Source organism: Lepisma saccharinum, chromosome 8 (genome assembly GCF_977018435.1).
Source record: "Lepisma saccharinum chromosome 8, izLepSacc3.1, whole genome shotgun sequence".
NCBI lineage: Eukaryota > Metazoa > Arthropoda > Insecta > Zygentoma > Lepismatidae > Lepisma > Lepisma saccharinum.
The window spans coordinates 10,584,104-10,599,788 of NC_139236.1; the positions used below are offsets into that span (position 1 = coordinate 10,584,104).

General features: G+C 38.5%; 1 protein-coding gene across 1 annotated transcript in view; it reads right to left on the reverse strand.

Moving 5' to 3' along the window:
- LOC145990859 (uncharacterized) overlaps window positions 1–15,685 on the reverse strand; it is a 97,434-nt gene that overhangs the window by 64,905 nt on the left and 16,844 nt on the right. The gene's annotated exons all lie outside the window — the stretch shown is intronic.

Below are 15,685 nucleotides of genomic sequence, written 5' to 3' on the forward strand. Positions count from 1 at the left end.
GTGAATCTCGTTCTTGCACGAAACGCACGGAATGCGACTTTTGGGACAGCATAATGAAACTCACGAAACGCACGGAAGCACTTATGGAACGGCCAGTTACCATAACTCGTTTAACGCGTTAAACTCGTGCGACTTTCGGAACGGGCCCATATTCTGTCCCGCACGCACAGCCCCATGATTGCTACCTAGAAAGTTAGTTCAGCGCCAACTAGGGCATTCCTACTAGAAATCCAGTTCCGTGTGATAGGGGCTTTAGTCGGGACGGGAAATTTTTAAAATTCCGACATTCGAGACGGGGAAAATTCGCAATTTGCCGGAGAAGTCGGGAAATTTTCGGGACGGGAAATGTTCGAAATTTCCCGAAGCTCTGGAAATCTCAGATTCTACACGTTATTTTCACCTTAAGTGGTTGTTTTTGCATTTCTGGAATAAAAACTAACAAGTTCCGATAATTTCCAGACACTTACAATGCAGAAAACGTCAAGAATTAGCGACTTTTAAAAATGACCATTCGGTATTTCCCGACTGTTCGGGATCCCGAAAAGTCGGGAAGTCATTTCCCGAAGCCGGGATCGGGACGGATCGGGATCCCGCTAACCCCTACTGCCTTGACAAATGGGCCTGGTTAAACCCAAGGCCGCCGTTAGGAAGCGCGAGGTCCTGTGCAAATTATACCGGCGAGGCTCTAATATTTTGAAAAATTATAATGTATACACCATTAACTCCTTGGAAACTTCTACACTAATAGACGGTGTTAAAGGCGGAGCTACTGCGGAGCATGCGCACTCGTCTGCAGGGCGATTCACGAAAATGACTACAAAATCGAGTATACAACGAAGTAGTAGTTTAGGGCCGGTTGCACCATCGCCACTTAATCTGCCACTTTACAAAGTGCTGGATAACGACAGGCGGGAGATTTAGGCGGCGGTGGGTTGCACCAAGCATTTTTATCCTCGGCCTTGTAAGGTGGAACTTTCTCCTGCTTGCCGTACGACCTGGCAACAGAAACTGGAGAAAGTTGTGTTTTCGATTGTGTTTTGTTTGTTTATTACGTGCTAATATCTGCTTGTCAATTCCAAATGCATGCTTTTTCAACTGAAATATGTTTAAAAAAACTAAATATTTATTGCAATAAAATGAAACAGCTGATAGAAGTAGGTAATGCATGTGTCGTACTCTCATATAATATCAAATGTGTTATATGATACAATATAACCCGTAATCTTTCGAAGTAGTGGGAAGCTTACAAAATTTTCAATTTATTTTTCACGTACTCCAATTAACATAATGCAAAAAAGAATATTCCTGGTCTTATCTTTCAGTAAGACATACGGTCACTTTTTAAAAAATATTAAACACTACTAAACAGTGACCAAAATTTTACGAAGTCGTAACAAATGCAAGTTACATTTATTCAATTTTTAGTGCAAGGCTGACATACCTGAGTTTGTGTAAATATACGGAATGAGAAGAGCAATCTTCTATTCTGCTCTTACTAATTTATCATTCCTTTCTGTTAATAATTTATTAATCCGTAATCCCTTCTTTAGCGAATAGCGAGGATTAGTATTATCAACGTTGACCATCTTATAGGTTTCTTCTTTATTTATAATGCAGCTTTTGTGAAAGTTGGTTAACGATGCAGATGAAAATTAAATTTTTGTATTCAAGACAAATTCGAATAGCACAAAAAAATCCTGAATCAACGGTTCCATGTACAAGGTACATTTTGGGAATTACTATCATCTTAGCACAAAAGGAAGAATCAAATAGTAATGTAAAGTACCGTAGTACTGTATGTACGCATGTTTTATTCTTATTAAGAAAAAAGAAGAAACTCCAGGCTGTATATACTTTCAGATAGGTAGTTTCGTGAAACGTTATATGCTAGTGCAATGCAAGAACGTATATATTTCTTTACAAAAAACAGTAATATTCACCAGGAAAATATACATTGTACATACGTACAAGCTGTGGTCCTTTTTAGACGAGCGGATAGGGACAGTATTAGCACCTTGGGTAATACATGCTAACAACACCAAACATGGCCTGCCTAACCTATCCACGTATGTACGTATATAATAGCTTAAATAAACAAATTATAATTTGCCAAACCTATTTACATGCTCATTTATGCTATTATATGCCTACGTGGATAGGTTAGGCAGGCCAGGTTTGGTGTTGTTAGCATGTATTTCCCAAGGTGCTAATGCTGCCCCTAGCCGCTCGTCTTTTTAGGGCAGTTATTTTGAAAAATCAAATACAAGATCATGTGTATTGCATATGAATGTTAAAAAAAAAACCAAAAAAAAAAAAAACAGAAAAAACTTGAGTGCACGTTTTATGCATCTTCAGGCATGTAGATTCGTGCAAGGTTTGTTACAATGGTGCATTTTCTTTGTATCTATGAAACGTAACACCATTCGGAAATTGTTCCTTGTATATACGTATCAACGCCGTAAAGATACTGCTGTACCTGTCTCTATTATTATTATTCTTTGCCAGTTTTAAAGTTAAAGTACAAAATCTCGCACAATGTAATGAAAAATATGTTTTTCGCATAATACGTTTCCTCTAAGTAGTAAATACCGAAAAAAAAACTTTGACACTTATGCTTATGCTCTCCCATGAATATTAGGGTAGGGTTGGTTAGGTTAGGTACAAAACCAGTAGGAAATTGTTCCTTGTACTTGTACATGCTTGTCAACATCGTAAGGATTCTTGTTAACAGTAAACTTTTTTTTTTGCCAATTTTGGAAGTTAACATACAAAATCGCACATATACAATGTATACGTTTCTTAAAAGATTGGTATTACGTCTTATGTACTACTAGGTATGTAGTTTCTTGCAAGGTTATTATTGTAAATGTGTGTGTTTGTAAAACACACTACCATTCGGAAATTGTTCCTTGTACGTACATATGTATGAACTGGACGGTAAGAGTAGCTACTGCTAAATATTATACGTGCATTCTTTGCCAGTTGTTATTCGGAAACAAAACATTACTTGTTTATTTGCAATGTTACATTCACACCAATGGCGACGGAAGTGACTCTAATAAAATTACACGTGTTTTAATCTTAAATATTACAAATTACCAGGATTGCGAAAAAGCAACTGATGCATGGTGTGCATTTCGTGTATTGCGTTTGGTTGAAAAAAATTGTTACAGAAAACACACATTCATTTATTTGGAACGGCATTTTAATACAATTTTGCAAGCATCAAACGCATTACTTTAACCTGGTTTTATTTTCTGTACCCGAATGCACTCAAATCCTACATACGAAATTACAGTGAAACTGCTAATGCTAATATCAATATACAACATTTTCGGAACACACCATCTAATATCCATTTCTACACATATATTTACAAACGTTGCTTTATTTATTGCCGTTCCTGGGATAATTAACAAATCCGCCTTTTTTTGCTGTTATTTGGTAATGCAAAACATGCAGCAAACTTTCGCAATTTGCAACAGCTGATGGAGACTTTGCCATTTTATCAACTATAAAAGTGTAAACACAGATTATACTAGGTGCTGCACGTATCTGTTGGCTGCACAGTGTACTGCTTTTCCATGTTTACCTGGCACTTAACGCGTTAGGCGGAGCCCCGACCGCCACTTACAGTACACGGGACTTTAAGTTCTAGGTAACGTTAGGCGGACATTGAACAACCGCAAAATGGTGTTAAGTGGGGGATAAGACGTTAAGCGGAGATGGTGCAACCGGCCCTTAGTAGTAAAAGATGTAGTAAAGTGCGATTCACGAAACCGTCTACTAAGAATCGACTATATCTTTAATTGTCTACAGCGCACGGCTACAAGGAAAGTGGTGAACTTGGCGAAACTAATCAATATCTATGGAAATAATCGATATTTTTATCGATTGTTGTGCTATTTCCTTGACATTATCGATGCATGTCGTACTTCGAGATTCCGAGAGTTGTTTGTTTACGCTAGAGATGGAAAGTTCCGTTCATTTTTGGGATTCGTTCTTTGTGAACCAGTTCAGCACTGGGATTCGTTCAAAAGATTCGTTCGCGAACGAATTAGCTGACCGGTCAGAAACAACCACGGACGGTGCCAGGGAGTTGCGAAGGGATACTTGTTCATTGCACACCCCTTTTTCAAAACCCATATTAAACAGAAACACTATTAACTCTTACAGTGTAACACTACATTGTTGTTTTAAGTCCAATTTATGCACAGATAAGCTAATCGGCGCTAGACCTACAGTTTAAACCACTATGCAATGTGTGGGCCTCCCCGATGGCGCAGTGGTAGCGTCGTCGCCTTGTAATCAAGGGGTCCCGGGTTCGATACCCGGTAGAGGCACAAGTGGTTCGGATCCCACTTTAAACTGTAGGCCAGTCCCGATTAGCCTTACTGTGCATAAAGTGGACTTAAAACAACAAATCAATCAATCAACTATGCAATGTGCCTCCACCGAGTATCGAACCCGGGGATCCTTAAATACAAGGCGACGCCGTTACCACTACGACATCAGGCAGGCCCTCACATTACGTCATGGCTTGTTAAACCAATTAATCATATTCAGCCTAGAAAGTTGTTAGGTTTTGAAGTGAGACAGCTATTTTATTGCATACAACAGACAATCCATTGGTTCTAATCTAAAATCGAAGCTTCATTTACTTTACTGCAATGGCGGCAGTCGCTACACCGATCAACGACTGTTGAGTTTCGTCATTACTGTTGTAAGATGTTTCTTCTTTTCTTTATTCAGCTATCCCTTTTGTGGTTTTCGATAATTGCCTACAGTTTAGTGTGATGGTTTTTACATATATATTACATTTTTAGCATTCATTTCATTACACATGATTGTAATTAGTGTTTAAAACAAACACTAATCGTCACTAACACTAAAACAAACTCATTGTCGCGATTAGCTAAAAGTGGCGGAGTAGAAATCTAAATTATGTTTTCATAGAATCCTACTAAAAGTTGATTCGTATTTTATGAATGACGCATGTTTCATATTTCATTTATTGTCAACATCGCACCCCTTTAATTTCATTCCGCACGGCTCATCACCCCTAGACGATTAATCCTGGTGCAGCCGGTAACGACCGACCAGCTGGAGGATCTGCTTTATTCTCTCCAATCGGCTCACGAACGAATTAATTGATTCGGTTAGAAACGACAATGTGGAGGGTTCTGCTTTCTCGAATCCGTTCGCGAACGGATTCACTGATATTGAAAGTCAACACCTAGCTCACGAGTGAGTTTTCTCGTTCGGTAGCCAAGTCGGTCGCCAGCCGAAAAGCGAATTATTGAAACTAAACGAGTTGAGCAGCTAACGCTATGTCCAACGTGGATACGGGCAGCGCGGTGCGTGCGGTGCGATGCGAGCAACGCGGCAGTCGTATCCGATCAAACCTGTAGTCAGCAATGAGCCCGTCCTACGTGGACACGTTACGCGTGCGATTCGTCCGCTCGCAACGCACGCAACGTTTGATTTTCAAACAGGTTTGTTTTGTATCGCATTTGCCGTCCGGTGGCGAGTCGCCGAGAAAGATGGAAGGGCTTATTGCAGAAGTGCAAAGAAGAAATGTGTTGTGGGATAAAACAAACCCTCGTTACAAAGATCGTTTAATTGTTGATAAGGAGTGGGATTCCGTAACAGTTTTCACGTTTTAAGTATTTGAAAGTCGTGAGTGGATGAACAAAAACATCAAATTGTATTCACTGAGAAGGAATCACAGAATACGGTTCATACATTTCTGCTGCTCTCGAAGCGCGGTTGTTTGCCTTCGAGAGCTGTAGTTCCTGTCCATCACATTTTCGTCCAAGACGTTTACAAGAGAATCTTTTTCTATGTCAATTATAACATTATGCAGAATGCGAATTGCTTTAACAATATGAACAGCATGCTGAACACTACTTTCAATTGGTTTCAATAGGATCCTAAATTTCGCAGAACTTATGCCGAAAGCACACTCCACTGTCATTCGAGCACGCGATAAACGATAATTGAAATATGACGCGGCTGCATTATTTGAACTCTTCTTTTAGAATATGGTCTCATAAGATATGTTCGCAATGGAAATGCTTCGTCTCCTACAAACACAAATGGGTCTTTTTGATGGAAGTTGGACAGCTGCAAATCTTTTGGTAAGAAACCATTTTCGACATTTTGATAAAGTGCTGAGTTAGAATATACACCAGCATCACTTTCTTTGCCATATGCACCCACATCGATCATTAAAAATCTGTACCTTGCATCAACAACGGCCAAAAGCACCGAACTGGAAGCCATGTTCGTCGCAACTGCTCATCACAATCGCACGCAGTAACGTTGGACACTCCCGACGTTCACGCACATATCTGCGGTGCGGCGCTCGCATCACACCGCACGCACCACGCTGCCCGTATCCACGTTGGACATAGCGTAACGGATTCGGGGTCTCGAGTTGCATGCGAGTGAAATGTTGGCTGGCAAGAGAGGCTACTGTACCATCAGCCAATGGCGTTGCGACTTTTTCCATCTCGGTCATGCACAGCTGATCGCGGACAATTTTGTTTCGTCTGCAATGAAATACAGAATGAGATGTATCGATACTCTTTTTCACGTATGATCTTAATGCAGGGGGTGCTCGTTCGGCGGCGCAGATCGTGTGCGCAGTTGTCCGTGGATGCATGACGTCACCATCGAAACACTCGGCACGGAAAAGGCTGGTTCCTTATGCAAATATTGAGAAATTTGACAACGAATATCTTCTAAAATATAGTAGCAAGGGAAAAGTTACAACTTTTACTGTTAAGATTCATCCTTTCTAATCAATTTATCACAAAGTTGATTCAAATGTGTAAAACGGTTTTCAAGAAATCGTGTTACGAAGGAGCCCCTGTTTTGTTCTCTCCAGGCTTCCAATGTAAGGGAGTTTTAACTTAAGCGCGTTGGATTTCTCTTTGCTCTATGTTTTGAAATAATATTATTTTGTTCTTGTCAACTGAAATCATGCCTAAATGCTATGGAAAGCTGTGAAAACTATTATCAGAAAACTAACGGAAGAAATCTAAAATATCACAGCTTGATTGATATAACAAATGCGAGATTGCCCATTTTTGTGAAAAAGGCATTGTGCGAGATCTAAAAGTAGAACTTTATAATATTGTATGTAAATGTAAGGGTGTAATAAACGTGACTGCTTCCCAGGCACGTATCTAAGGGGGGGGCTTAGGGGGCTCGAGCCCCCCAAATGTTTTTGGTTTACACTAGATAAAATGAGATTTTTTGTTTCTTGGGGTGTCAAATAAAATAATGTGACGTTAATTTAAGGAGAGAAATAATTATCGAGGCAAGACGGAGAATATTCTATAACCCTGTTATTGGTAACAGCTCGTATCCAAGGTGGGAATCAGGGGGCTCAAGCCCCCCTTCAGAAAATTTTCAGTTTACGCTAGATAAAATTAAGTTTTTGGCTTCTTGAATAATATGGTGATAATTTGAGAGAGATAATTATCTAGGCAAGACGGAGAATGTTCTATAAGCCTGTTATTGTTAATAGCGCGTATCCAAGGTAGGGATCAGGTGGTTCGAGGCCCCCCCTCCGCTCCCCAAGGAAATTTTTCAGTTTACACTGTTAAAATTAGGTTTTTGACTTCTTGAATAATGTGACGGTAATTTAAGGAGAGGAATAATTATCAAGGCAAGACGGAGAATGTTCTATAACCCTGTTGTTGATAATATTGCACGTAAACTTTTCTCACGCTTTCGGTGTTGTCGTAGCGAACTTGAACACTATGTGGAAGAGACTTGTCAGCATTTGGAAGCTGCACAACAAAGGTAGCGCCGCAGGTAGGGCGATTCGGATTCATTGTAATTTTTTAATCTCTGGAAAGCGCGAGAGGGAACGTTCTTGAAAAAGAGGAGTCGAACTACTGGCAATATTTACGAATCGTGATATCTGCGAAACGTTCTAGAATATAATGAAGATATTAATACGCGGCTTCAATTTCCCGGTTGATCTGTACAACAGAATAGGTGGAGACTTCAGAGGTAAGTGCGACAATTCATACAGTCGATTAGTGATCAGTCAGTGTCCATTGGTTGCTTTATAAGATGTAGTGATTCGAAAATGAAATGGACTAAATACCGTAAAGTAACGAAGTCTACCACTAGTTCCAGTTCGGTCCCAAAGCTAAAGACATTGACGACAGTGGAACTTCGAGTAGTGCTACGAGTAGTTCGGGTCGAAAGACGAAGAGATCGAAGGTCTCTCTCTCTCTAAAGTGAATATTTCGGCAGTATCGGGCTGGGCATTGGAGCGATTTATTAAAAAAGAAATAAGCTGCACAGATCAACTGAAAATCAAAGTTTTGAGTGATGATTTGGACCAAATTTTGTGTATGCAGTCCGAGAATTTCATGGCATAAAAAAATACTTTTGTTTAAGGCTACTGGGTTCGACACACAGTCAACAGGCAATTTTGGACACTTGCGAGTGCTTAGGCATGAATATGAACAATTTGGTGGGTTTCGGCTTTTATAAGAGCTGCAAACATGGGAGGACAAGACACATTAGTGGTGTTCAGGCTCGAATGAGAGATAAATATTCGTGAACTGTCTGACTCCAGTTCCCAGCACACAGTTTGAATCTTGCGTTGCGAAGTGGATTGTGCATTCCGTGCATGTGTAATACCTTCGTAAAAATACTTCTGGTACATAGATGTTTTGATGCCTGATGAGCAGAAATGGACAAACACACACACTGAGATGGTTCTGGCACACAATGTTAATGCATGGAAACAGAGGAGTTGAGTGGTAGAAAATGTCACAATTTCACGTTCTGATTAAAATGACAGCCTTAAACGCCGCACCCCGTGGCCGAGTGGTTAGCACATCGCGCTGCGACGCTGGGGGTCCCGGGTTTGAATCCCGCTCGGGCATGGTTGTTTGTAAATGTCGATTCATCAATTTCATAATTTCATCCCTCATCCCCATCTTCGCAACTTAGCCAAGAGGCACAAAACGCGAAGTAAAATAAAACAAACAAACAAAGACAGCCTTAAACAGTGGCGACGATTTAGGAGATAGTTGCTCCCCATTCTTTTGCCTCCACACTATCACACTATGGCCTCTTAATGCTTGTCTCCTTGTTCACCCTCGCCCCCACATTTTGGAACCCAATTGCCACCACTGGCCTTAAACATACAATTGTGATACCCCTTTAAAAAATTGTGTTCAGCCGCCGCCCCGAAAGGAATTTCTGGATACGTGCCTGCTGCTTCCCGTAAAATATCACTGAACTCTCCGTTCTTCTTCTTCTGTCTTTTCTTTGGCGCCGTCAATAGCTTCAACACGTTGTTTTTTTATATATATTTGTCACATATTTGTTTTAATTAGTATTCTGCTCGTTCCGCCACCTGAACGCAGCAGCTACGGCTCAAAGGGCAGTGTAGTTACACCGGAAGAAGGCTCGGAAATGGCAGGCTTCAGAAGTTAACTCATCCAAATTAAATTAAACAGGTATGTGCTCTCTCTAAATTTAAATCATAGTTCACAAATAATTTGATTAAAAGTTTTAAAAGTATCTATTTTACTTAATAGCGTATTAATTGGTGCATTCTTCTCCAGCATAGCCATAGGCAGTGACCACACTACGGGGGGGGGGGGAGGAACGCCCCCCAATTCTCGTTCGACAATTTCTCTCTCTCTCTTATCTGCCCCCAGTAAAACGACGGAATAATAAAAATGATTGCTCCGGGAAAATATGATTTACCCCTCCATCTTTACTATTGCGCTGTCACTAGCTACAACATATTTTGATTTCTATTGTTCCCACATATTTATTTTAATTTTAGTATTGTGAATCATATTCCACTGTGTTACCTCACGTAGCCACCCCCCCCCTCACACACACACACACGTACGACTTCAGTTGTAAGTTTTAGACTAAGCTTGTCAAATATCCACTTATATCTTTGTATTCTTGAGCCATTTAAAAAAAATCATTTCGCCCCTTCTTCTGGACTATTTCATAGGTATGTTTTCCCACTGGAAGCCCCTTTGCAGATCGAGATCCGGGGCTATAGCCTTCCCAAGCCAGCGTCCCCTCCAAATACTCTCTTGGCCTCATGAAAGACAAATATATGTATTTCTACGAAATATTAATTTGACTTGGCAGTTCCTCTTTTCGAACAGGAATAAGTTTTAAATTTTAATAGCTTATAAATTTACACTAGCAATTTTGAGTAAAGGTTTGGCGTAACCCTAAAAGTACATTTAGAGACTGCAAGGTCAACTCTCGATATTTCAGATATATTAAAAATTTTCATCACAACGTCTTGTAATAATTATTTGTTACTTCAATAACCTCCTCGCAAATGTTTCTCGCATATTAAAACATAGATGCCAATTTCTGTTTATTTCCTTGTAATGCTGACCTCCGTGGCGAAGTGGTTAGCACAACGCTTTACGATGCCAAGGGCCCCCAGGTTCGAATCCCCGCCCGGCCATGGGTCTACTTTCCTTTCTTCAATTGCATCATATCATCACGCATCCTCATCTTTGCGATTAGCCATATGTAACAGATAAGCGAAGTAAAATAAATTAAGTCTATTAATCATTTTTTTTTAAACTCTTTAATTTTTCTTTAGCATGCCACGTTTTTGTTAAAATTATATTACGATTTGTAAAATGACGAAATTCTAAACGAGAACACGCAAATTTCTTTGTAGCGCATCGGTCAGAAAGTTTCAGGAATATGGATTTTCAAAATACATTTTTTCACATGTACTTTGCCCCCTTTTAAAAGTAGCGCGTTTTTCAATTATGTTACTAATCATTAAAAGGATACCTCAATACCATCTTGGAGGATGACAATTATTATTTTTCCCCTCCTAAAAGTAATAATATACTTTCGCTTTCTGAATCTCCCATATAAATGCTAGGGGCCGTCTGCTTCAGCCGAGCTCACTGCTTCTCCGGCGACGTCACGCGTTCGTGCAAGATCGGCAATCTTCGGATGGCTTTACCTAATCTCTATATTCCTTGATCTTAATGCACGGATGTGTTAAGTGTAAAATGTGGGTGACATCGCATACAATTAATGACCGTGCTGTTCCATCTGGAAATAGCAGTAAAACTCTTCCACGGTTTGACAAAGATATGAAGAATAAGTGAAGTTCTGTTGCTGCGTAAAGGCAAGTATCCATTCTATTTTTAATATAAAAATAATTATTGTATTTGTTGAATGGAAATCACAGTTATGAGTTTATTAAAACCGTATGCACCATTCATAAGCAAGGATGTCTTCGATCTAATCTAATTTAAATTGTTGCGAACATGCGAAATTGTGCGAAGACGCACAATCTAATAAAACGGTGCCTAGTGGTGAAAAAGTTTAGTTTGGTACACAAAAGTTAATCAGGTCTGGATGTTGTGTTACTCACAGACCTCATTTCTATTATTGCTCGACACCAAAATACTCCAAGCAGAAAGTAACCACAAAAAAAATACAACTTGTGCTTATGTGTGTCTGCATTTTGCTTCTTTTCTATTTTAAGCCACTTTTCTTCATTTTTAGCCTAATTTTGTTATTCTACAGTGAAAGCTTGTATTACGTACTTTGAATCTCCACCTGTATTTAAGAATGATTTTCATTATTGTTACTGTGTTTTTCCAATTTTCCAATTCCATTGTTATAATGATACACATTATTTTCTACTTGAATCGAATTCCGTACACCACTATAAGCACATGTTTCATTATTATTTAACTCGTTTTTATGTGCAGATCGATTTTTCAACATGTTTCTGTAGCCTTACATCAGTAGGTTAGGGTTGGTGTCCTTAGCGTTATAATTATACTGCTATGTGCATACACATACAGTATTACCAATTTTACATTTTAAGTGGGTTTGGATACTTTAACATTTCCACACGTTCCTTGATGTGCTACACAAATATAGAACATTTTTCATACATCAGTGATTTGTGGCAGAGTAGCCTGCACAAGCTACTTTTCACAACAATTCCTCATGAATTAATGCATTCTTCATATTTAAAATGTACAAATTAGTTTGTCAGATAGTTATGTATATATTTTTCATTCTAATTCGTTTCATTTTTCTTTCAGCGTTTCAGATTAAGCATTCCCAGAACTCCAATTGAAAGAGGATGGGGAAGTAACATATGGCTTGTGTTTGTGTATGGCTGGTATTGGAGAGGTCTAATCTTGCTGCAATCATCTTCATGCTTGAACCTGGTGTACAAAAAAGGGATAATTTATCATGCATTGAAAAAGAAAATGCATGGCTGCTTCCTCATATGTAAACACTACTAACCATTTCAATAAGTATCATGGACTTCGTTGCTTCCGTGCAGAAGAAAAGAAGGTTGGACATGATAAGTGATACCGAAATCACCGATGAAATATCAGTCTCTTGTAAACATTCCGAAACCTACAAAAGACTAGTGAGATGTATTTCTTCAAAATTATGTTATTCAATTTAGGCACCTGGCCAAAATTTAGTGATCAAAAGTGCTTTAATATGCCAGGTTGCACTCAAACTACCTGTATTTGTGCTCAGAGTTGGAAAATAAATGTAGTTATATTTTGTGGTCAAGCAGGAAGTTCAAAGTGATTTCAGTACAAATCAGGGATGAACACTGTATCAAACAACTGGTAGTTTCACCATCTGTTTCGCTATTTTTTTAAGCTACTGAGACCAAGTTCTTCCTTTCTCCTGAAGTTTGTAACTAAGGTATAACCCATGAGAGAGTATGAACACAGTCAAAGTTCTTACTACTAATGTCTACATGTCTGTTATTCCTAAACAAAAATTGTCCTTGCATGGGCGCAATACTAGATGGAATGGTTAATAGTATTTGCTGATGCTGTGGGAAGGGAGTATATGGAATAAAGGGCCCATAGTTTGAGAAACTTTACTGTGAATGAGATTTGCTCTGTGAAATCATCTTGCTGAACTAAAGACAATGATCTCATGAAGTTGAAACTAGACTATCCCTATTACTTTCAGGTACAAACACAAATTTACAGAGAAGAAAATGTTCATATGTAGGATTCTGGGGGATGTTGAAATGTGTACTGTACTAAAAGACCAGGCATTCCAAATCAAACATGCATAGATATTGTCTTGTCAGCAAGGGTGCTGTGACACTACCATTAATAAGTATAGTGCTCGTTTTCGTTATATATGTGATTGATTGGTTTGGTTTATATTACTTTGCTTTTCTGTCACTTTTGGCTAATTGCAAAGGTGAGGAGGATAAATAGTAATGAGATTAAATTGATGAAGGGACTTTCAAAAAAGAGCACCAATGCCTTGACTGGGATTCAAACCCGACAACCCTAGCATTGTAGCTTGCTGTGCTAACCACTCCGCCACTGAGACTGGCTGTTATACATGTGAGTTTACATAGTTTTCGGTAATGTAGAAAATTAGAGCATCTACTTAATGCAGCATGTGCTCCAGTTTTGTTCTGGGATTTCAAGTGGAATGATGTGAATTTATTCAGTTGCTTTGTTTATCACAAGAATGTTCTTGAGCTGTTAACATGTTCACTTTAGCTGATGTTGTTTTAAAAATGAAAACTGGTTTTAAAATTAAGTTTGTTGCTGCAACCATTCAATCAATTTTTCAACAGTGCTATTGATACATAAGATTTTTTATGTGACATCACATTCATTGAAACAAAATAAAATAAATACAATTGATACCTGTCTACCCACAAAAATAAACTAAAGTGCACAAACGTGCATAACTAAAACAGTAAATTTTTCAAAAAAAATTATTTTCTACTTAGTTTATTACGTACAATAAAAGTGTTTGCTAAATAAGAAATTTTGCTTGGGTATTTTCATCCTTCATTTGAAGTATGTTTGGTACCCTTAACCCTCTGTACCTGTGAAATGTTTTGCTGTGAACATTTTCAGTTGTTTTTAGCTCTCTGAAACATGTTTTTGTGAAGTAAAGTACATTTGATACCTTAACGTGTTACTTTACTGTGAAGGAAGGCAGTGAATATAGCACCCAACAAGACATTCCATAACTATGTTGGGGGCCTTAGGTTTGGAGCTTATAGAAAGTTCCATGTTTTTCATTATTTTAATGTGCATACAAGCATTTTTTACTAATAAAAAGCAGCAAAAGTATTCGGAGATGGCAGGTTTCTACTTGTGCTGGCCATAATTTGGGTTCAAATATCTGTTATTTGTGTTTTCTGCATGCAATAATCAATTATATATTTCGTAAAGCATCAAAATTGCTTGATTAAAAAGGATAACTCTCGAAGGGGTACAGTGGTTAAAAGTACATTTCTTCTTATTTTCTGGTGACAGTGGTTTCTGTAACAAAGCTACCTTCATTCATTTGTTGGAACTTGAAATAATTCACAAGCAAAATATATTTCAAAGCTTCCTGCAACCCTTTGGCTGACATCCTATGGGTGCGGATGAAAATCTGCTTGGATGTCTTTGTGCTGCTGGCATGAGAAGCGAGACATTCGTGAATGGCTTTTCTGAAAGATCTCTGGTGGTGATTGTTGTGTGCATCAAAAGGAAGGAAATGTACTTTACAATTAAGGTGCTGACATTTATCACAGATGAGGTTGACATACATGGTGAACCTTTCTTTCGGTAGCTCTGATAGAGTCCTGGTCGTGCCTGTATTTTTTGCTTAAAATTTTACTTGGTGAACCATCGTCTATGTGAAATGAAATTTCATCCTAACTTGGCTAGCAAAAGTTAATTCTGTCACCATTTCCCTCCCCCTGATACTTTATCAGTTAGCATTGTTTACACAGCCACCCTTCAGTCTTCAGTGGTTGTGGAAAGCACCATAGATGCTGAAGGGCTCTTATTTGGTTGTGAACAACTAAACGTAACATATTCATTTGGTCTACTGAGAGGAAGTGAAGGTTCTTGAGTATATGTACTTGAAATTTAATTGCATGAGGTGAATTGGTCACACAATGAATGCTGTATTCAACAAAAACCCAATGCCACAGAAACAGCACAACAATCACCCATGTTGATATCCCAAGAAAACCAATTATCACCCATGTTGTTTTATGTTATACATTTTACCTCAAACAGGAAATTCCATGGTTCCGATAACTTTTCCATCTGTTCATAAAATGTGCCACTACTATATTCTGGAAAATAATTTTTCTTGTATGTACGCATTGCTTGCATTGTAGAATTATTTCTCTTGTAGTCTACAGTCATTACAAGCATAAAAACACAGTTTTTCATTGTGACGTTTCAGAAGATCATATCCGACTGTTATTTTTAGTTTTATTTACATTTATTCAAAAATAAATGTCTGATGAAGGGAGCATTCGTGTAACCGGTTCAGTTATTGCAGGATTCACCAAATCAAAACTGACAAGTAATTAAGCTAAACCTGCTGTACCTTTTTTCATTGTAGGCAGCACTTTGGTCAATATTTTAACAAGCACTACAGCAGAGCCGCTCTTGGTCACACACAACTAAACCTTGACATTGACTGCCATGCTGGGGGCATATTTAAATATATTTTACAGAAAAAAATAACTTACATTAGTGTGCAGAAGATACCAATCACACTGCCAACCTCAACTTTCATTAGAGCAGTTATACTCTCAAGTAAAATTAGATATTTTCACCAATCCAATATTTCTCTAAATAGTCTGTAATCTACTGCAATTATA